Genomic DNA, 24,218 nt, shown 5'->3' on the forward strand with positions numbered 1-24,218 from the left:
ACAGGCCATTAGGCCACGGAGTATGGGATGTCGAGGCCTTGTCAGGAGAGTGAACCCCGCATGGCCAGAGGCTTATCGACTGTGTTGTTGAATTGTTAACTGTGTTTCTGTGTTTTTCCACCTTTACAGGAAGGACTGTAATGTCTTACATTTACACTTTGTTTTCTTTTTTCTTCTGCTTTGCACCAAGGATTTATATATCGTAGGTGGTATCTTTGTACTGAAGATTACATCACATGTTATGCCCTGTAATTTGTTTTTAGTTGAGATTAGATTAGGTCCCCTCCAGTATGGAAACAGGTCATTGGGCCCAACAAGGCCAATCGAAGAGTTACCCACCCAGACCCTCATTCCGCTACCCTAAATTCACCTCTGACTAAAACACCTAACTATATGGGCAATTTTATATGACCAATTCACCGGACCTGCACATCTTTGGACAATGGGAGAAACCGGAGCACACCGACCTTGACACGGGGTGAATGTGCAAACGCCAAACAGACAGACGCCCGAGGCTGGAATCGAACACGGATCGCTGGCATTGTGCAGCAGCAGTACCAACCACTGAGACATCGTACTGTCTTAATGCTAATGCATATAAAATCAAACCGACTTCTTCTCCTGTGGTTCCACATATAGATGGCTTGTTGATTTTAAGGGGCCGTATTCTCTCCATAGTTTCTCTTTTTCCCTTAATATACTTGTAGAATCACTGTTGATTCCCCTCAACTAATTTGTCAAAGCTATCTTAGACCCTCTTTGTCCTTCCATTTTGATTTCCCTCGGACGTACACTCCTACACCTCTTGTGCTACCAAAGGAAATTATTTTACCCTGACTTCCTATATCTGAGTTACAAACATTTGCTTCTTAACTTGAGCCTCAATACCATCTGCCATGTACTGTTCCCTACTCATTCTAGCGTTTGCCTTCACACTAAAAGGAACATACTCTCTGAACTCTCATTATCTTGCTTTTGAATGACTCTCACTTGCTCGAAATTCCTTTATCTTTGAACAGTTTTGGCCAATCATCTTTTGAAAATTCCTGCGTAACACCATTAACATTGGACGAAAGTGAGTACTGCAGTCGCTGGAGATCAGGGTTCAGATTAGTGCTGTTGGAAACAAGCACAGCAGGTCAGGCAGCATCAGAGGAGCAGAAAAATGGGCATTTCCGGCAAAGGCACTTCAGCACGAATGTATCTGGGAGCTTCTGTGTGGAGGGATAAATGGAAGCGGGTGGGACTAGGGCAAATGTACCTGAGAGCGCAATAGTTGGATGGAAGTGGGAATGAAGGTGATAGGTCAGAGAGGATGGTGGAGCGGATATGGGGGAAGGAAGATTGACAGATTGGAGAAGCCATGACGATGGTGCTGAGCTAGATGGTTGGAACTGGGGTAAGGTGGGGGAGGAGAAATGAGGAAACTGAAATCCACAGGGATACTAGGTGTTGAAGTGTCCCGACGAGGAAGATTTGGCGTTCTTCCTCCAGGCGTCCGATGGTTAAGGAGTGGTGATTACAGGGGCTCAGGACCTGCATGTATTTGGCAGAGTGGGAGGGACAGTTGAATTATTTAGCCCCAAGGTGGTGGGTTTGATTGGTGCAGGTGTCCTGGAGATGTTGTCTGAAGCACTCTGCGAATTGGCGTCCAGTCTCCACAATGCAGAGGAGAACGCATTGGGCGCTACAGATACATGAATGTCATGTGTGTCAGTGCAGGTGAAACATTGTTGGCCGTAGAAGGCTCCCTTGGGATCTTGGATGGATATGAGCGGGAATTGTGGGTGCAGGTTTTGCAATTCCTGACGTGGCAGGGTAAGGTGCCAAAAATGGAGTGCAGGTTGTTAGGAGTCCATGCATCTGACCCAGGGAGTGGTGGACGGAGCAATGTTTACGGAAAACGGATGAGGGTCGGAATGGAAATAAATTACTGGTGGTGGGGTCCGATTTAGGTGGCGGAACGGTAAAAGAAAACGATGCGATCTGTGTGGATGTTGGTGAGGTGAAAGGTTAGTTGGGGTTCTGTCCTTGTTGCCGTTGGAGGAGTGGGCTTCCAGGTCAGAAGTACGGGACGTGGATGAGAGGCACGGCTGGGCATCTCCAAACACGTGGGAGGGGAAATTGCGTCAAAATTGGCCTTGCAACAATTCATAACATTAACTTGTGGAAAAAGCCTTTGCTTTTCCAGAACTATTTTCAGTCGAATTTAATTATGTTTCCAAACTAATTTAATTATGTTTCCAATTCAGAAGAGGAAACACTGTTGAGGCCCAGATCTGATCAGCCATGAGTGGTCGGATGTCTGCACATAACTAATGTGTTTATGACTGTATGCTTTATGTGCATGAGCCCTTCTTCAGGAATCATGCCAGAAACGTCGATTCTCCAGCTCCTTGGATGCTGCCTGACCTGCTGCGCTTTTCCAGCAACACATTTTCAGCTCTGATCTCCAGCACCTGCAGTCCTCACTTTTGCCTGTATGCTTCATGTGTTTGTTTTTGCGTTTGTATGTGTTTCAGTGTATCGATGTGAGTACCTCTACTTCTGCATCTCTGAACATTTAAGGTTCTCTTGTTTTGCTAGTGGACGGATGGAAGTGGGGGAAATGATGACACTCCTCACTCTCTCACTGTCTTTACATCTGTCTTTCCCTCTTGTGTTAAAAGTGATCTCATTATACGCACTGCTGGCCATGCTATTCCACTGTACAAGCAGCAGCTTTCACGGAAAAGGCATAAAAAAGTGACTCTCTCACATTTGAATTCAATTGGCTTTACTGTCACGTGCAATCTAATGAATGCACATAAACGTTTGCAATGCAGTTGTTTATGGTGCCACATGAGGTACAACGTAGCTAGATACAGATTCTTCGGTTTTTGGTGCAAAATTAGTTGAAGTTTAAATGAATATCCTGCAGAAAATTAAAAGAAGAAAAATGATGGACAATATATAGAGTCATCACGCATCAGTCTGTGCCAGCAAAAGTCTCCAGACTGCACCGGGCCCTGTCTCCAGAGGTCACAGGGTCCAGTCTCCAGGCTGCAATGCGCCTAGTCTCCAGATGGCACCGGGCCCAGTTCCCAGACTGCACGAAGCCAAGCACCCAAACCGTGTTCAGCCCCGTCTCCAGTCTGCACGGGTCAGATTCTCTGGATGGTACTGGGCCCAGATTCCAGATTACACCAGGTCCAGTCTCAAGATCACACTGCTCAGATTCCTCAGACTGCACTGAGCCCAGCCTCCATACGGCGCGAGGCACAGTCCCCACACCCCTGCAGCGCCAGTCTCCAGTCTGCACTGGGCACAGTCTTCAGACTGCACAGAGCAGAGACTCCAGATCATACTGGGCCCAATCAGCAGGGAAAGCTGGGCTGAGTCTCCAGCCTGCACTGGGGTCAATCTCCAGACTGTAGTCGTCAGAGTCTCCAGATCACCCTGGACAGACTTTTCATCCTGCACCAGGTCAAGTTACCAGAAGCAGCAGGCCAAGAAGCCAGACTTCACGGGATCAAGTCACCAGACTGCACTCAGCCAGGTCTCCAGATTGCACTGGGTTGATTCTCCAAACTGCACCAGTCCAGTTTCCAGATAGTTTTTGGCTGAGTCTCCAGACCTCACTAGATCGAGTCTCCAGACGGCACTGTCCCAGTCTCAACACCATACCAGGTTGAGCCACAACACCGTAACATGCCCAGACTCCAGATGACAAGAGGCTAGTCTCCAGACTGCACCAAACTCCAAAGCATTCAGGTCCCAGTCTCCAGACGCCACCAGGCCCAGACTCCAGACTGGACTTGGCCCAGTCTCCAGCATACTCTCGGACCAGTCTCCAAACCACCTCGTTCTAATCCTCTAGACTGCACCAAGCCAGTTCACCAGTCCACGGCAGGACAAGTTTTGAGACCAACCCCAGTCTCCAGACTTCACTTGGCCTAACATGAAGATCACACTGTGCCCAGTCTCCTCACCTCACCAGGCCCAATTTCCAGACCACTCCAGACTGAGTCTCAAAATTGCCCCAGGCCAAGCCTCCAGACCACACTGGGCTCAGTTTCGAAACAACAACGGGCCCAGACTCCAGACATCTCTGGACCAGTCTCTAAACCGAAGCTTGGTTATTCTCCAGACCACACCAGTCCCCATCTGCAGACCAAGTCAGGCCCAGTCTCCAGACTGCACTGGGCCCAGACTACAGATTGCACCAGTCCACTGTCGAGACCACACCAAGCTCCGTCCCCAGATGCGCCAGGCCTAGTGTTGTGACCAACCCCAGTCTCTAGACCATACAGGGCCCAGTCTGAAGAACACACTGCGCCCAGTGTCCTGAGTGCACCAGGTCAATTCGCAGACTGTACCATACCGTCTCTAAAGACCTCACCGGGCTGAGCCACAAGAGCACAACATGTCCAGTCTCTGGACGACACTGGGACTAGTCTCCAGACTGCACAACGATTAGTCACCAAACATTTCAAGGACCTGTCTCCGGATTCCACTGGGCCCAGGGTCCAGATGGGACTGGGCCCAGTCTCCAGCCCACTCTGGAGCCAGTCTACAAACTACATTGTGGCAAACCTCCAGACTGCAGCAAGCCCAGTCAAATGGCCCCGCTGGGCAAAGTCTGAAGATCACATTGTGCCCAGATTCCTGACTGCACCAGGCCCAATTCCAAGACAGCGCCAGCCTGAGGCACAACTCTGCCCCAGGCCAAAACTACAGATTGCAACAGGCTATTGTCTAGACCACACCAAGTTCAGTTGCCAGACAGCACCAGACCCAGTCCCGAGACCAAACCCAGTCTCTAGACCATACTGGGCCGCGCCTGAAGACCAGACTACGCCAAGTGTCCTGAGTGCACCAGTCCATTTCCAAGACTGCAGAACTGCATTCAGGCCCTGTCTCCAAACCATAAAGGGCCCTGTCGACAGACTGCACTCGGGTTCCAGTCTCCAGACCACACTGGGTCCAGTCTCCAAGGCGCACTGAGCCCACTGTTCAGACCACACCAGGCCCTGTCTTCAGACAGCCCCACGCCCAGCTTCCATACCGAACCGAGTCCAGCCTCCAGACAGCACCCAGTCTCCAAACCACACTTGTCTAATTCTTCAGTCCAAACCGAGCCCATTATTCAACCAGCAACAGACCCAGTCTCCTCTCCACACCGGGCACATTATGCAGTCCACAACAGGCCCGTCTCCAGTCCAGATCAGTCTCAGTTTCCAGGTCACACCAGCCCGAATCTCCAGACTGCAAAAGCACAAGTCTCCAGACACCACCGGGGCCAGTCTCCAAATGGGAATGGTCAGATTCTCCAGATTGCACCAGGCCCATTTTCCAGACAGCATGAAGCCAGACCTCCAAACCGTGCTTAGCCAAGTCTCCAGTCTGCACGGGTCAGATTCTCTGGATGATACAGGTCACAGTCTCCAGATTGCAACAGGTCCAGTCTCAAACAGCACTGCTCAAATTCCTCGGACTGCACTGAGCCCAGACTCTGTACCACGTGAGACCCAGTCTCCCGACCGCAGCAGACCCCGTCTCCAGTCCACACTGGGCCAGTCTTCAGACTGCACCGCGTCCACTCTCCAGTTTCCAGACCCGACAGGGTCCAGTCTTCAAACCACATCAGATCTAATCTTATGATCGCCGCGGGTGCAATTTCCAGACCATACTGAGCTGAGACTCCAGATCACTCTGGACCCAGTCAGTAGGCCACGCTGGGCTGAGTCTACCGCATGCACTGGGCTCAGTCACCAGACTGCTCTCGGCAAGGACTCCAGATTACTCTAGACAGATTTTTCATAGGTCAAGGTCAAGTTTCCAGAAGCAACAGGCCGAGAAGCCAGATTTCACTGGATCGAGTCGACAAACTGCACTGTGCCATTCACTCGACTGCAGGAGGCCCAGTTTCCAGACTGCGCCAGCCTAGTCTCTGGACGGTAATTCTTCCAGTCTCCAGACTGCACTCAGTCAAGACTCTAAGTCACACTGGGCAGATTCTCAAAACAGCACCAGATTCATTTCCAGACTGCATTGGGCCGAGTCTCCAGTACTCACTTGGCTGTGTCCCCCGAATGCACTGTCCCCATCTCCAGACCACACCAGGCTGAGCCATAAGACCGCACCATTCCCAGTCTCTGGACGACACTGGGGCTCGTCTCAGCGTGCACACTGCCTTGTCTGCAAAGCATTCAAAGCCCAGTCTCCGGACCCCACCAGGCCCAGTCTCCAGACTGGACTTGTACCAATCTCCAAACCACATCGTGGGAATTCTCCAGACCGCACCAAGCCCAGTCGCCAGATCGCATCGAGCCCAGTCTCCAGACCAACCCCAGTCTCCAAACCTCACTGGGCCCATTCTGAAGATCACACTCTGGCCACTCTCCAATCTGCACCAGGCTCAATTTCCGGACCGTGCCAGTCTGAGACTCAAGACTGCCCCATGCCAAGTCTCCAGACAACCCTGGGCACAGGTTTCAGACCACATCAGGCACATTCTCCAGACTGGACTAGACCCAGTCTCCAGACTGCTCCAGACCAGTCTCCAAGCCAGATTTTGGCAATTCTCCAGACCACACCAGGCCCCATCTCCAGACTGCACCGGGACCAGACTACAGATTGCACCAGTCTAATGGCTATGCCATACCAAGCTCAGTTCCCTGACAACACCAGCCCCAGTCTCGAGACCATACAAGGCCCCGTGTGAAAACACACTGCTCCTAGTGTCCTGAGTACACCAGGCCAATTCCCAGACTGAACCAGAACGAGTCTCAGAACGGCACCAGGCCCTGTCTCCCGACCCTGCTGGGCCCTGTCTCCAGACTACTCTGGGCCCAGTTTCCAGACCACTCTGGTACCAGTCTGCACATAGCCCATTCTCCAGCTCGCATCACGCCCTGTCTCCGGGCAGCACCAGCTTCCATACCGAAACGAGTCCAGCCTGCAGACTGCAACCAAACTAGTAACCACATCACACTGGGCCCAGTTTCCAAACAACACAAGGACCATTGCCCTCTCCACGCCAAGCTCTTCATGCCGTTCACAACGGGCCCAGTCTCCAGTCCACATCAGGCTCAGTCTCCAGGCCACGCTACGCCGAGTCTCCAGACCGAAAAGGCACTAGTCTTCAGACACCAATTTGGGCCAGTCTCCAGCTATTACTGACCCAGTCTCCAAAATGGAATGGTCAGATTCTCCAGAATGTGCCGGGCCCAATCTCCAGTCATCACTGGCCACAGCCTCCAGACCACGTCAGGCCGGGCCTCTCCACGGCAATCTCTCCAGTCATCAAACTACACCGGGCCCAATCTACAGACTGCGCCCATCTCTGTCTTCAGAACCTACTGGATGCAGTCTCCTGACAGCACCGGGCGCAGTCTCCAAAGTGCACCGGGCTGAGTCTCCAGACTGCACTGGACCCAGTATCCAGACGGAATTGGGCCTATTCTCCAGACTGCGCCAAGCACGGTCTCCAAACCATTCTGGACCCAGTCTGCAGACTACACTAGTCCAAGTTTCTGGACCACACCGGGCGCAGTCTCCTGTCTGCACCAAACTGCACTGGTCCGAGTCTCCAGACCACACTGGGGCCAATATTCAGACCACACCCAGCCCAGTCTCCAGACAGCATCAGGCCCAGTGTCCTGTGTGCAACGGGCTCAGTCTCCAGAAAGCACCATCCCTAAATCAGACCACACCAGGCTGAGACTCCGGACTGCACCAGGCCCAGTCTCCTGAATGTCCTGAAACCAGCTTCTGGACCACAACGGACCCAGTATCCAGACTCCACAATGCTCAGATTCTGGCCTGAGACCCCGTTGTGGAATTCCCCTTCCTGTGCTAGCCCCAAGTGTGGGACTCGCTGAGTCTATTGCACTCCAATTAATATTAGGTTAAAAACCTAAAGAAATGAGATAAATAATGTTGAATCGGAAACTTAACAATGTAGCTTTGTGTGTTCCTGCTGGAACTTTCAAACTCTGCCACCATTTTTCGGACATTTCAAGGCTGTTTTCTTCTTCAAGGAATGGCTTTAGTTACTCAGAAAAATTTTGTTTGATTGATGAACGATCTGTGGTTCAGAAAGGGTCTCACGGAAGAGATTCAATCACAAATTGTTGTTTATTAAGCCATGAGACTGCACCTGGGGGGTGCAGAATTGTTTTGAAGAGGGCATTTTTCATTTATTATAGGAGTGAAGAGATTTATTTTATTTTCTCACGCGATTGTGAGTGTTTGGAATTCTCTTGCCCAGAAAGAAGTGGAGACAGAGATAATCAATATTCATACTGATTCGTCGAGTGTGGGTGAAGTGCTAAATGGGCAAAAGACGCACTGTAATGGTATTTCCGTGTGATTGCAACAGACTGTATTAGCTCCTCCTCATAGGGCATCTGCCTGACACAGGCTAATGGCTCGAAGATGTTTTGGTGATTTGTACAGACAGGGGCATTCGATAGCCTACATTCTGTACTCGACAGTACCTAGAACATTTTGTAACCGACTTTCCCAGAACCATTCTCTACACGATATTCTCCAGAACGTTCTGTAACCGATATTATCCAGAAAATACTGCAAACGACAGTCCCTGGAACATTCTTTTCCCGTCATTCCCCAGAGTATTCTGTACCCGACATTCCCCAGAACCTTCTGTGTCCAGCATCATTTGTGAACGGCTAGACATCAGTGAATTTCAAAAAAGATAATATTCTGAGGGAAGAGATCACATCCCAGGAAGAAGGAAATATTTTTCCAAGGTGCCATTCTGCAGTTTAAGGGGTCAACATATTTTCCCTTCGTTTACATTTCGACGCGACAGAGGATCAAATGCAGTTCAGACTAAAAGACAGAAATTTCCAACCTCTGTTGGTAGTCAAAGAATTGGGAGAGAATCCTTCAGAACAACAACGTTTGCACTGTCCGTATTAGGAACTGAAAAGAAATGCTTTAAAAGAATCTAGTGTGTGGGAATGTTCCAGAAACCACCTCCTGTTTAGGATGCATGTCTGTGTGTTTTGAGAGGGAGGGTTTCTTATGGTATACATCATATTGATTATCGTTAATTCAGAAATGACCATCTCAATTTCAGCTCTAATTTTATCCATACAGTGACACAGTTGGATATCTCTTTGGGTCCTCAATCAAACTGGTCATTTTGCTTCCATGATGAAGTATAAGTTGTTTGTTTTCCTTCCTCACAGTTAACATAATTACGATTTACGTTCTGCTTCACAAAGATTGTGGATTGTCTCCATGTGTCAGACGTTACCTGGGGGCCATGGCAGCGGCGGATCTCCTGGTCATTATCCTCGACCTGATATTGAGACACATTCCGATTGTTTATGCAGAACAGTTTTTATTCCTGGAATCTCTTCCCGTGTGTAACATCCACGCCGTCCTGCTTTATGCAGCCACTGACATTTCTGTCTGGTTTAACGTCACTTTCACCTTTGATCGAAATGTGGCCATTTGTTGCCAGAATCTGAAAAGTAAATATTGCAGTGAGAAAACAGCGGCTGTGGTTTTGGGAATCGTGACTGCGCTGAGCTGCTGGAAGAACATTTTCTGGTATTTTTTGCTCACATCTCACTATTGGTTTGCGAACGAGCGCTGGTTTTGTGATTCAAGATATAATGTTCAATTTTCCAGTATCTGGGTGCCAATCGAGTCCCTCCACCACATTCTAACCCCGGGTATCGCATTTCTCTTGATTCTGCTGCTCAATGTTTTCACCGTCAGACACATTTTAGTAACCAGCACAGCCCGCAGAAGACTCCGAGCTCACTCCAATGGGGAGACTCAGTCTGACACAGAAATGAGAAATCGAAAAAAGTCCATCATTTTACTGTTTGCGATCTTGGCTAATTTCATCCTTTTCTGGTCAATGTTCATGGTGTATTCTATAACGAACCGGATCGTGGGGATGGTGAACACCCCTGTATATCTCGATATGGCTGTGCTGAAGCTCGGCTTCATGCTGCAGTGCCTCAGTTGCTGCACAAACATCATAATTTAAGCCGTCACCCAGACGAAGTTCAGAGAACAGCTGAAGAATGTGCTGGAATATTCCTTTATTCAAATTAAACAAACAATCAAATCAATGCACCCGGGGTTTTCTCATTTAAGTTCAAATTTTCAGAAATGAAGCAAACTTGTGCATTGGTTTCAGTTTGAAGGGACTGCTGTTTTTTTAGCAAACCTATCCCCGAGGGGATCACAAGGAAACATTTCAACGTTTCTTTCAACTGAGGGGTCTGTGAGAAAAATTACCATCCCACTGAATGTATCTATCACTTCAATTTGGAAACAATAAAAATGCTCTACAAAAAGCACCAAGCATCAGTCAACGATATTGTTGTTTGTCTTTGTGTTAAAGAAACTGAGCTGGAGAGAGAAAAACTCAGCCCAACGTTCTGGTCCTCAGGGGAGGGGAGGTGACCAATACCTGAGCTCAGGAATTGGGTTAGAGTCACTCTGCCCTTGCTTTCCTCTCTGGGCCACCTACCCTATGAGGCCTCGGCAGAATTCATCTCTCTCCCATAGTCCCTCGCCCCTAATACCTCCCACCCTCACACTACCCTCTGTCTCCCTTCCTCCCATTTACACGCTCTCTTTCACTGTCCATCCCTTCCACATTCTTCTTCAAACTCTCTACATCTGCACTCTTACTCTCCCAATCTCCCTCTCTCCAAACCTCTGCATTTGGAATCCTCCCTCATCTTAACCTTACCATGGGAAAGGAGGGCTTTATATGGTACTTCAGGCCGTTGCTATGGTGACGGGAGCGTGCAGGACCAGCCATTACGAGGACAAAATGGGAGTTGCGGTGTTTCAGGCAGTTGATCAGCTAACAGAGGAAGGTCTGGAACATCAGGCCATCGTTACGGGAAAACATGGGGTGTGGTGTTTCACGCAGTTACTAGTGGAACAGCATGTGTCTGGCGCCAAATTCCGTTGCTACCGACACAGGGTGAAAATACTGAACGTTCCTAGGAGGTCAATGTGAGAGTGGCACCATAGCCTGTGGCTGTACCTGAAGAGTGGGGGAGCGGGAACAGGCTATTATGCATGGAAAACATTTTGGGGTACCGCTGTCTATTACTCAGGGAACAGAGAGGATGGATTCAAATACCATTTATAGGATATGCACTGGCGACGGATTCGAAGATGTGCTCAGGTTTGGGAATGTGTGGGGGAAATGCGTGTGATGGTGAGTGAGTCTGAGGAAGTGAGCATGACGGTGATGGAGTGAGAGTGAGGGTGGTTAGATTCGATTAATGACAGTGTGGAAACAGGCCCTTCGGCCCAACAAGTCCACACCACACCCATTCCTCTACATTTACCCCTTTACCTCACGCTACAGGCAATTTAGCATGGCCAATTCACCTAACCTGCACATTATTTTGTACTGTGGAAGGAAACCGGAGCAAACCCACGCAGCCACGGAGAGAATGTGCAAACTCCACACAGTCAGTCGCCTGAGGCGGGAACTGAACCCGGGTCTCTGCCGCTGGGAGGCAGCATTGCTAACCACTGTGCCACCTTGCCGCCCACAATGTGATGGATTCAGAGTTATGGTAGGCGAGTGAGTCTGAGGGGGTTAAGTTGACGGTGATGGAGTGAGTGTGAGGGAGTCAGGGTGACTTTAGTAGAGTGGGAGTGTGTCAGTGAGGTGTATGGGTTGTCCGGGTGATAGTGGGGGATTGAGTGTAAGTGGTCAAAGTGACGGTGACAGGGTGATTATGCAGGTTGATAGTTTCAGCGTGTCAGGAAGACAGTAAGGGATTGAGTCTGATGTGTAAAAGGTCACAGTGACGAAGTGAGTGTGAGCGGGCCAGAGTGTCAGTGATGGAGTGAAAGTGAGGGGGGTCAGAGTGTCAGTGGCCAAGTGAGTGTGAAGGGGCCAGTGCATCTGTGACAGTGTCAGTTTGAGGTGGCCGAAATGACAATGACGGAGAGTATGAAAGGATCAGAGTGACAGTGATGGAGTGAGAGTGACAGAGTAATGGTGACAGTAACGGAGTGAATGTGAAGGGTTCAGCTTGACAGTGATGGAGTGAGTATGCGGGAGTTCGAGTGCTGTTGATTGAGGGAGTGTGAGAATGTCAGGGTTATGGTGCCAGAGAGGATGTGATGGAGCCAAGGTTACGGTGACTGATTGAGTTTGAGGTCATCAGGATGGAGGTGTTTGAGTGAGTGCAAGGGGATTTGCATGACATTCAGGGGAGTGTGTGTGAGAGGGTTAGCGTGACGGACAGAGTGAATGTGAGGGCGTCAGGGTGACGGTGATGGAGAGAGTATGAGGGGGTCTGTGTGACAGTGATGGAGTGAGCTTGAGGGCGTCAGGATGTCAGCGATAGAGCAAGGGTGAGGGGGCTTGGGGTACAGTGGTGGAGTGAGTACGAGGGGTCATTGTAATGGTAATGGGTTAGTGAGAAATGGGTCAGAGTGAATATGAGTGGGTAAGGATGATAGTGACGGGCTGAGTGTGAGTTTGTCAGGGTGATTGTGATGGAGTAAGTGTGAGGGAGTCAAGGTGACAGTGAGGGAGTGAGTGTGAAGAGTTAATTTTGACACTGATGGAGTGAGTGTGAGGGAGCGTGGACGTTGTTGATTGAGTGATTGTGAGTGTGTGCATATAACGGTAATGGAATGAGTGTCAGCGGCTCATGATGACAGTGACAGAGTCAGTGTAAGTGGATCAGGGTAATGCTGAGTGCGTGAGTGTGAGGAAGTCATGGTGACAGTGACAGGAAGATTGTGAGGGTTGAAAGTGACGATGACAGAGTGAGTGAGGGGGATCATGGTGATGGTAAGTGAGTGAGAGTGAGAGAGTCAGAGTTATGGTGACGGATTGAGTGAGGGATTCAAGGTGACGGTGATGCAGTGAATATCAGAGGGGTTACGCTGACTGTGGGAGAGTCAGGGTAATGGTGACTGAGTGAATGTGATCCAACTAGTGTAATGGTGTATGAGAGATGTAAGAGAGATAGACCGAGTGTGAATGGGCCACCACGATGGTTATAAATGAGTGTGAGGGTGTCGTGATAGAGTGAATGTGATAGTTACAGGGTGAGGGTGACGGAATGAATGTGAGGGGTTGGGATCTCGTGACTGACTCAGTGTGCTGGGTTCAGGGTGACAGTGATGGAGTGACTTTGATGGAGTCAGAATGAGAATGACGGAGTGTGTGTGACAGTGTGAGGATGATGGTAGTAGAGTGAGTGCGTGCGTGAGGGTGAAAGTGAATAATTGATTTTGAGTGGATTAGGATGGCAGTGATGATATGTGTGAGTGAGTTAAGATGACAGTTACAGAGTGAGTGTGAGGGCGTTAGGATTTCGGTCAAGGGGAAAATGTGAGTTGTCAGGGTGATGGTGACCGAGTGGTGAGAAATGGGTCAGAGTGAATTTGAGTGGGTAAGGGATACACTGTGTGTAAGTGTGTCAGGGTGATGGTGATGAAGTTTGTGTGAGGGAGTCAGGGTTCCAGTAGCACAGCAAGCAGGTGAGTTTGACAGTGATGTGATGAGTGCAAATGAGTGCGGATGATGGTGATTGAGTAAGTGTGTGTGTCGGGTGATGGTGATAGAGTGAGTGTGAGCGGTTCAGTGTAACAGTGGCAATGTGAGTGTGACGGTGTGAGTGTGGTGTGGATGGATTGTGTTTGAGACGGTCAGGGCGATAGTCACGTCGTGAATGTGAGAAGTCTGGGTGATGGAGATCAAGTGAACGTGAGGGGGTCAGGGTGACGATGATAGAGTGAGTATGATGAGGTCAGGGTGACAGTGATGGAGTGACCTTGAGGGGTCAACGTGACAACGAAAGAGTGAGCGTGAGGTGGTCAATGATATGGTGATGGAGCTTAGGGGAGTGGGTGAAGGTGATGGTAATAGAGTGAGTGGGGAGTTTATGGTGACAATGGGAGAGGGAATATCAGGTGTTCAGGGTGACTGTGACTGAGTGAGGGTGAGGGAGTCAGCTTAACAGTGAGAGAGTGAAGGTGAGGCGGACATTGTGTCTGTTACAGTGTGAGTTTGAGGGGGTCCGGATGACAATGACAGAGTTAGTGTGAGCGGGTCAGAGTTACATTAACAGAGTGTGAGTAAAGGGATTGTGTTGAGAGTGGGGAGTGACTGTGCGGGGTGTCAGGATAATAGTGGGGGACTCAGTGATGGAGTGGATGTGAGCAAGTCAAGGTGACAGTGATGGTATGAGTGTGAGGGTGTCAGGACGACGATGTCTGAGTGCGTGTGAGAGAGTCATGGTGATGGTGACAGAGTGAATGTGGGCAGGTCTAGGTGACAGTGATGGGATGAGTGTGAGGGTGTCAGGGTGACGGTGACAGTGTGAACTTGAGAGTTCCAGGGTGAGAGTCAGGGACTGACTCTGCTAGGGTCAGGGTGATGGTGACGAAATCAGTGTGAGGGGTTCAGGTTGACGGTGAGGGAGGGTGTGTGAGGGGGTTTAGGTGACAGTCACAGATTGGCTGTGAAGGTGTCAGAGTGACAGTGCTGGAGTGTATATATTATGTCTGGGCGAAAGCGAAGGAGTGAATGGGAGGGTGTCAGTGCGATGGTGAGAGATTATTGTGAGTGGGTCAGGGTGACAGTGACAGAATAATTATGAGTGGGACAGGATGATGGCGCTGGACTGATATAGGAGGGGGTCAGGATGACAGTGACAGTGTGAGTGGAAGCGTGTCAGGGTGAGGTTAACAGAGTGCGTGTGTGGACATCAGTGTGTTGGATCTCATCTTTTCTCCAGGAATACCACTCACTACACTCTGAACAGTTACCTGTGCTGTGTCCCTCCCATTGCTGAGTTCACCGAGTCAAACTGCCTCGAGAATTATTCTTTGAACACCTAACTCATAACTTTCGTCAAAGTCTCTCCCATCGACATCATACCCTATCATGATAACCTGTCCATTTGACATACTTCTGATTCCCTGAATCTGATTCCTAATGTATCTTCCAAGAATTTATCATTGGCTCGCCACATTTCTCGACCAATAGGGAACATCGTCTGAAAACATTACCAGTTGAAGAATAAATATTAACAGAGGGAAACATGTGCATTCCAGCAAGTATCATCAACAGATGCTACCTTCATCACCAATATCAGGGATTGTGCATCCAATAATAAATTATTTAATAACTCCCGGGAACACAACACTCCGGGGAAATAAATACATTCTCAATCCCCAGTGATCGTTCACTGAAGGATATGGTTTGACGAAAGGCACCTTTGTAAGTAAACGATAGACATTCAGAACAGATTATTGTGGATGTCTGGAATGTACTGTCCAGTCTAAACGTATAAAACACAATCTGTCACACACATCCTCGTTATCCAAAGTTGTAATGCTAATTCACCTGAATCCATTGCTTTTTCCCCAAATCTCCATCAGTGATGGTGGTGATTTTCTTATTGACAGTTGTTTAACATAAGAACATAAGCACTGGGAACATGAGGAGGAAATTCAGCCTTTCGAGTCTGCTCTGCTATTTACTGCGATGATGAGTGAGCTCATCTCAGCCTCAAGTGGATTTTTCTGCCAGCTGTCTACCACTTAACAATCCATATGAATTACAAATTTGCTTTCCTTCATCGACTGGGCGACACGTTGGCACAGTGGCACATTGGTTAGCACTGCTGCCTCACCGCGCCATGAGACCCGGGTTCAATTCCAGCCTAATGGCAAGTGTCTGTATGGTGTTTGCATATTCTCCCCGTGTCTGCGTGGGTTTCCTCCGGGTGCTCCGGCTTCCTCCCACAGTCCAAAAAAATGTGCAGGTTAGGTGAACTGGCCATGCTAAATCGCCCGTAGTGTTAGGTGAAGGGATATGTGTCGGGGTGGGTTGCTCTTCGAAGGGTCGGTGTGGACTTGTTGGACCAAAGGGCCTGTTTCCACACTGTAAGTAATCTTTAAAAAATGTACTCAGTGTCCTGGCATCCACATTGCATATACAATCATAGAGACTGGGTTGTGAATCCTACAGATTACTCTGCTTCGAGACAGTAGATTTCCATTCATCTCAGGTTTAAATCTGCTACCTATTACTCATCGCCCTCTCACAATTTACTGAATCAATATTCCTTTCACCAGAAATCTTCTTATCTAAACGAGTATATTAGATTACTTACATTGTGAAAATTGGTCCAACAAGTCCACAACGACCCTTCGAACAGCAACCCACCCAGACACATATCCCTTCACGTAACACTACGGGCAATTTAGCACGGTCAATGCATCTAAACTGCACATTTTTGGACTGTGGGAGGAAACCGGAGAACCCGGAGGAAACCCACGCAGTCACAGGGAGAATATGCAAACTCCGTACAGACATTAGGCGGGAATTGAACACGGGTCTCTGCCGATGAGAGGCTGTGAAATCCAATTAAGGCCCACATGTCCTTTGTAGTGATGCTGTTACCACCACCCTCCACCACACAATTTTCATCTTACTTTCAAGAAACAGGGCACCAATGGTGTCACGAGATGTCTAACTCCCACATTAAGAGGCATGGCTTCGTGTTATTATCTCTGGAGTGTTAGCCCAGAGACCCAGGTAATGTTCTGGGTCCCAGGGTGGAATCCCAGTCCGGAAAAACGGTGGAGTTTGAATTAAACAAAAAATCTGGAATGAAAAGTTCTCATGGCCATGAAAATATTGCAGATTGTTATAAACTACCCATCTGGTTCACGAATGTCCTTCAGGGAATGACGTTGCCGTCATTACTCGGTATATCCAAGAAGTGACTCCAGACCCAGCAATATTGTTGAATCTTAACTGCCTTTTGGGAAATTATGAAATTAGATAATAAATACTAATATTGCATTGCCGTGGATGGGTTGGAACACACTTCATAATGCGATTGGCTGGAGACAAAGGCACCCTCTTTTTTGGTCAAATGGAGAGGCGTAAAAGTTCCAGTACTTGCTGGACCATAGGGAGGTTGTATATTAGAGGCAGCTGAGTAGCAATGATAGGAGAGAGGGTGGTTTGCATGGGTACAGTTTTAAGGGGGAGAGGAAATAAATATTTCAGAGTTACTAGAATTGTGCTCTGTATTTATAATCAGCACTTATTCCTTTCATAATTCATTTTACAGGATACAAGGAGGTGAAGATGTTCACAGAGAAAGCTCAAAATCATGTTTGGATAGTGAAGTTAACTGAGACATGAATGACAAAGATTGAAAAATGTCCATTTGTTCTGTCTGCAGCAAAGGTTTTAAATATTGGTTAGACTGGAAAAACACTAATGCAAACTCTCCCACTCACAATTCTGAGTCTTCCAGAGAACTGGCTGTGGTAAAAACAATAACGATTTGACACACTTTGACACAAAACTAGTCTTTTTTTTCTTAAAAAACCCCTTGGCTCAAGGATACTCTGTCCTTGATTTTTTTCAGAGTGTTAATAAATCAGACCGGGCTCTGATCAAACTGATTTGGTACAGAAATGAGAATGATTTTGAGCGGCTTTTTGTTTATATGTAAACAGTTGAAGTATCAGTCCAAAGTCGTCATGTTTCAGAAGTGACCTATGGAATGAAAGTGGAGTGACTCGCTATCTAAGTGTTCAGCTCTCTATCTCAGCAGTTTAGTTCTGTCCAGTAGATTTCACCTTATCTGTAATTTAAATCTGCGAACAATTAATCATCACATCTTCACAATTTTCTGAATCTATATTCTTTTACCAGAATTTTACTTACCTAACAGAGTATGTCAGCAAAATGCAATCAAGGCTCACATGTCCTTTATGCTAATCCTGTTCCCACTATCACACTTTTCATTTCACTTCCAAGAAACAAGGCACCAGTCGTGTCAAAAGAATTCCAACTCAAACAATGGGAGGATGACATAGTGGCATTATCTCTATAGTGTTAATCGTGAGATCGAGAGGGTCTCAGCGTTGAATCCCACCGCAGTTAAACGGTGGACTTTGAATCCAATAACAATGTAGATAGAAGAGTTCTCATGGCCATGAACACATTTCGGATTGTCAGAAACTAACCATCCGGTTCACTAATGTCCTTCAAGGGAGGAAATGGCTGTCCGCTCTCGGTCTATCCAAGAATTGACTCCAGACCCACAACAATGTGGTTGAATCTTAACTACCCTCTAGGCAATTAGGGATGGGAAATAAATGCTGATCTCGCATTGCAATGGCTGGGTTGGAACACACTTCAAAATACAATTGGCTGCAGATCGAAGACACCATCTTTTTTAATTGGTCTCAATGGGGTGTGGGGGTGGGTTCAAAGCTCCAACCCCAAATGATCGCAATCCAGCGATTAGAGGAATGGCGAAATAAAGACAGCAAACCTATACCAAACAAAACGATTCTTTTCTCTCCTGGAAGTATGTGCGAACTGCTTGCTTGAACGTTCCTTTCTTTTCGTTCTTCTGTTAAGTTATTGTCTTGCAGTAACAGAAGGGAATGGAAGTGATCCCTGGAAGTCTGCAGAGACTGCCCATTGCCGGAAATCGTGAGCATGGGTCTGTTTTATAGGTCCTTTCGGTGCATGGGGAGAATGTACGTTAGAGGCAGCATAGTAAGAATGTTTGGAAAAAGAGTGGGATACATGGATACAGTTTTGAGGGGGAGAGGAAATAGATATTCCAGAGTAAATAGATTTCTGCTCTGTATTTATAATCAATTCTTATTCCTTTCATAATTACTTTTACTTGTTACTATAAGGCGAAGATTTGCACAGAGAAATCTCAAAATCATGTGCGTATAATGACGAAATTAAATGAGACATGAATGAAATGCACTGAAAAATGTCCATTTGCTCTTTCAGCATCAATGTTTTCAAACATCGATGAGATTGGAAAAACACTGAGACCATATCTCCTACCACCAAATAAGAGTCTTCCAGTGAACTGACAGTGGCAGAAACAATAACGCTATGACACACTATTTTTCACAAAGCTAGCCCTTATTTTTCTTCTAAAAGCTGTTCATTATCTGATCGATACTCTGTCCCTTTTTTCAGATTGTCAATAAACCAGCTGAGAGTGATTTAGAGAGGCTTTTTGATTATATGTAGACAGTTAAGATATCAGTTCGAAGTTGTCATGTTGTAGAAATGACCTATCGAATGAAAGTGGAGTGGTCAGGTCTCTAACTGAGCAGTTTAACTCAGCCCAGAACTTGTTTGGAAACATGTTGTGAAACTTGAAAAGGTTCAGAAAAGATTTAGAAGGATGTTGCCAGGGTTGGAGGATCTGAGCTACAGGGAGAAGCTGAGCAGGCTGGGGCTCTTTTCCCTGGACCATCGGAGGCTAAGGGGTGACCTTACAAAATTATGAGGGGCATGGATGGGATAAATAGAAAAAGTCTTTTCCCTGGGGTCGGGGAGTTCAGAACAAGAGGGCATAGGTTTAGTGTAAGAGAGGAAAGATATAAAAGAGACCTGAGGGGCAACTGTTTCATGCAGACGGTGGTACGTGTATGGAATGAGCTGTCAGAGGATGTGGTGGAGGCTGGTACAATTGCAACAGTTAAGAGGCATTTGGATGGGGATATGAATAGGAAGGTTTTGGAGGGATATGGGCCGGGTGCTGGCAGGTGGGAATATATTGGGTTGGGATATCTGGTCGGCATGGACGGGTTGGACCGAAGGCTCTGTTTCCGTGCTGTACATCTCTATGACTCTCTGACTCTATAAACAGTGAGCTGTGTGGCAACTCTTTCCTCTGCCCTTCTAACTGCAATCTGTAAGTATCTGACTTTTTTTGTACTGCGTTTTAAAAGGTGTTTGCATATTAGGCCGGTTGTGTATATTCAGAACAGCATATTTTAATCTATTTTGGATAGACTGAGTTCTGCCGCTGTTCTTTATTGTTCCCTTTGTGTTTCGTTGTGTAATTATGTCAATAGATTTTTGGTACGTTTTAAACCTGGTATTCAATCTCGCTAACTTCATCTGCGTAATTATTTACTGTACACTTACCGAAGCAAACGGCAAAATTTATGGTCTGGGCTGCCTGCTTGACAATGATTTGAGTTATCTGGCCTCGCCCATTGCACTATTTCCGTGTTCGATGTAGATGCGGCTTTAACTGTTTGTTGAACCTAGTGAGACACAACGATTCCCACATCATGGGGATCCTGGAAATGTGAGGACTGTGGGATCGGTTTCCATTCCCTGTCAACACTGGAATTTCATGGATATAGATACACCAGGGGCAGGTCATTGTTCTTTTCTGATGGTGTGAAAGATTTCCCAGATTCTTCTCCACACCAAAAATGTCAACGTGCTGGCACCGGAGAGAAGCTGTTCACGTGTTCTGAATGTGGGAATAAATTCAGGAATATTTCACCCTGTTGAGACACCAATGAGCTCATACTGTTGAGAGCCCATCCACATATTCGGAGCGTGGAAGGGATTTTCTTAGTCATCCTGACTCTGTGCATAGCAGTGAGTTCACAATTGGTTCAGGCCATGCAGCTCCTCTGATTGTGGAAAGGCATTCACTCAGTCATCACACCTGCAGAAATGTGAGCAAAATCACATTGGGGAGAGACCACTCAAATTCTCCAATTCTGGGAAATGATTCAGAGATTTATCTGACCTGCAGAACTACAAGGAAATACATACTGTGGAGATGCATTTCGTCTGTTCAGAGTGTGGTAAAGGATTCGTTCAGTCAGTGCATACGCGGACACACGAGTGAATTCGCGAGTGAATACAAGAGCAACATCTACTGTTAATCAGCAGCAAAATCCGTGCTGATAGATTGCACTTTCCAATCTCACAACAACTTGTTTTGCAAATATGGAGAAACATAGCGCATGAAATGGCACGCCTCATTCCCACATCACTCCTTTCACCTCTTGTTTACTTCTTTGCTTTTCTGATTTCTATACCAATTAACATGCAGCTCATGTAGTCGTTCAGTGGTCGATCCCGTTGAAGTCATTTTCTGTAATTTTGTTCGTGTTTCTTGGTATTTTCTGAACAGATACTCATGGCTACTTTTACCAATGGTGTTGGTCCCCACATGAATAACTACATCTGAATTCAACCCATGCCACTCCAACATCTTGTCAAGCCTCTTCAAGATTTTTTTGCATTGGAACAAGGCAAACAACACATCATGCCTCCCCTCCCTGTCTCTGTCCGCGGCCACTGGCCAAATTTGAAGGAATTATTCTGAAATGTATGATTCACTCCTGAAAAACAAAATCCAGGTATTTCTCCCAATCTCTGAGACTTTGCAGTTCAGAGCTCAGAATCTGTTAACCAACTGAGTCAGATTTAGTTAAGCAACCAGGACAGGCAACAGGTAGGGTATATATAAACCACGAAGTTGTCCACCAGCTCCCAGATTATGCAGGGACAATATATTGCCTGGCAATGCACTTATAAATTATTAGCTTTAATATTTCATTTTTCCATTTCATGCTGGCCATCAGTTATTAATCTATGAAATATTTCTTCAATTTAAGTGCTCAAATAAAACGTTACTTATCAAGCAGCGAATTTACAGCTTTACCTGTGATGTCCCTTTTTTACACTATCAGATCCCTTACTCTCCTCCTGTGGTGACTGTTCTCTCCCTCTCTCTGGTCTCCCATAATTGAGTAGGTCTGAATAACTAGAATCGACATGTTTTCTTTCAAATTTTCTGCTCAATCTGTGTCCTGTCTGCTGGTTTCTGTAACATTTATGCCCCAAATTCTTAAAGACCCGACTTTGATGTCAAAGAACAGATGTATTTACCAATGAGAGAAAAACAGGAAATGATCACCTCCAACATCTTCTGCGAAACGGCAGTGGTACCCAAATTCAACAAAGCTGATCTCGAATGTAAGGCGGAATGAAAAGCAGAAATATTTCTTTCACCCAGATATTGCAGCGTTATGGAACTCACTGTTTGAATGTGCTGCAGAGGCACAATATCTCCTAACACTGAAGAACTACTCAACTGCGTAGTTGCGATTGCAAGTCACATGAACTCCATATCATGTGCTGGAAAATGGGGTTAGAGTCCCTGCTCCCTATCACCCCTCAACCATTGCTAATTAAGAATCTCCTCTTTAAATTTGCCCAGTGTCCTGGTATCCATCACATTGGATGATTGAGTTCTACTGATTCATCAACCTTTAAAAGAAGTAATTTACTTTATTATCTGATTTAAATTTGCTACCCTTACCGTGAAACTATGTCCTCACATTCTAGACCGGCCCTCAAGAGGAAACATTGTTTTCTGGTCAAAGTTGTCAATGGCGTTTAACATCTACAGATCGCATGGTTCACTTGGACCGAGAGCTAGAAACAACAAGGAATTTACAAGAGCAAGGGTGTGTGATTGATGGCTGTAATAGGCAGAGTGAAAAACCGCAGATACTGTTAGGTAGATGGGTTAAATACCGGTAAGGTAGGAGGGGAAGGCAGGTCGTGTAGGGGGTATTCTGTGGCTAACCCTAACCCTAAACCTAACCCTATCTCCCTAAACCCTAACCCTAACCCTAACCCTAACCCTAAGCCTAAACCTAACCCTAACCCTATCCCTAACCCTAACCCTAACCCTATCCCTTACCCAAACCCTAACCCTAACCCTAAACCTAACCCTAACCCTATCCATAACCCTAACCCTAACGCTAAACCGAACCCTAACCCTAACACTAACCCTAACCCTAACCCTAAACCTAAACCCAACACCAACCCTAACCCTAACCGTAACCCTAACCCTAAACCTAACCCTAATACCCCTTAACCAAACCACCTAACCCTAACCCTAACCCTAACCTTAACCCCCTTACCCTAACCCCCTAAACTTAACACTAACCCTAACACTAACCCTACTCCCTAACCCTAACCCGAACCCTAAACCTAACCCTAAGCCTAACCCTAACCCTAACCCATCCCTAACCCTAACCCTAACCCTAACCCTAACCCTAACCCTAACCATAGCCCTATCCCTAACCCTAACCCTAACGCTAACCCTAACCCTAACCCTAACACTAACCCTAACCCTCACCCTCACCCTAACCCTCACCCTCACCCTAAACATAACCCTAACCCTATCCCTAACCCTGACCCTAACCCTTACCCTAAACCTAACCCTGACCCTAACCCTTACCCTAAACCTAACCCTAACCCTAACCCTATCGCAGCAAACACGAAGCTGCATGAGAACATCTTCTGAGAAAAAATAACAGCAAATGGCATCACCACAGGTAATGACATCACCAGCCCGAGGAAACCGAAGAACATGAGCAGAAAGTGAACAATACCACCAGTGCTTCGCCTGTGGCTCAATGATGATGTTATCTCATATGGTGACGCAATGTCCGAGAATGAACATTCCATCTCAACGAGCAAAATTATATCCAGTAATCTCGCGTTGATTGCTAAGATGTTAAGGAGGCAATAGTTGATCAGTTCACGCTGCAAAAACACAAAATAATTCTCTGCCTGGCAATGGACATAGCAACCAAATACGGTTTGAGGTGATAAGTCGTACATATGAATTCCATCAGGTCGCAGGAAGTATGAACATGAATAGACCACATAGCTTCTCGAGCTGACTCTGACATGCAACAGCAGCACGGTCGACCCAATATTGTTCACCTCCCATTCTTGACTTTTTCACTAATTATTGATTCCTTTCGTGATCAGAATCTATCGATCTCAGCCTTAAATAGAAGCTTGGACGCTTACCCACAGCTCTCTGGGGCAAGGGGCCATGAGGCATAATCCTTTGAGAGAAGAAATTCCATCTTATCTGAGTGTTAAATTGAATTGCCTTTATTCTGATCCAATATCATTTAATTCTGGACTCTCCGATAAAGAAGAACGTGTTCTCAGCATTTACTTCGTCAAGTCCCTTCAGAATTCTACACATTTAATGACATCATCTCTCGTAATTCTAAACTTCCCACAGGAGATTTCCATTAAGCTTTTGCACATTTGCCAGAACCTTCACACCGGGGATTGTGTATCTGAAATTTCGTGAACTGCCCCTAAAGAAATAATACATTTTCTTAAATAAGGAGATGGAAATTGTTCACAGTACTCCGGATGTGGCCTCACCAGCACATTGCAGTAACTATTACATATTCTTCTAATCCAACCCCTATGAAATTTGGGCCAAAATTCAATTAGTTTTCCTAAATACCTCTTGCACATCCCAGTGCGTTCCTATGTTTTAAGCATTTATGTTCTGCATCTTTTTTCCGTCATTTTCATTTAA

Source organism: Chiloscyllium plagiosum, unplaced genomic scaffold (genome assembly GCF_037043375.1).
Source record: "Chiloscyllium plagiosum isolate Xiang-an unplaced genomic scaffold, Cpla_swu_hap1 HiC_scaffold_52, whole genome shotgun sequence".
Lineage (NCBI taxonomy): Eukaryota > Metazoa > Chordata > Chondrichthyes > Orectolobiformes > Hemiscylliidae > Chiloscyllium > Chiloscyllium plagiosum.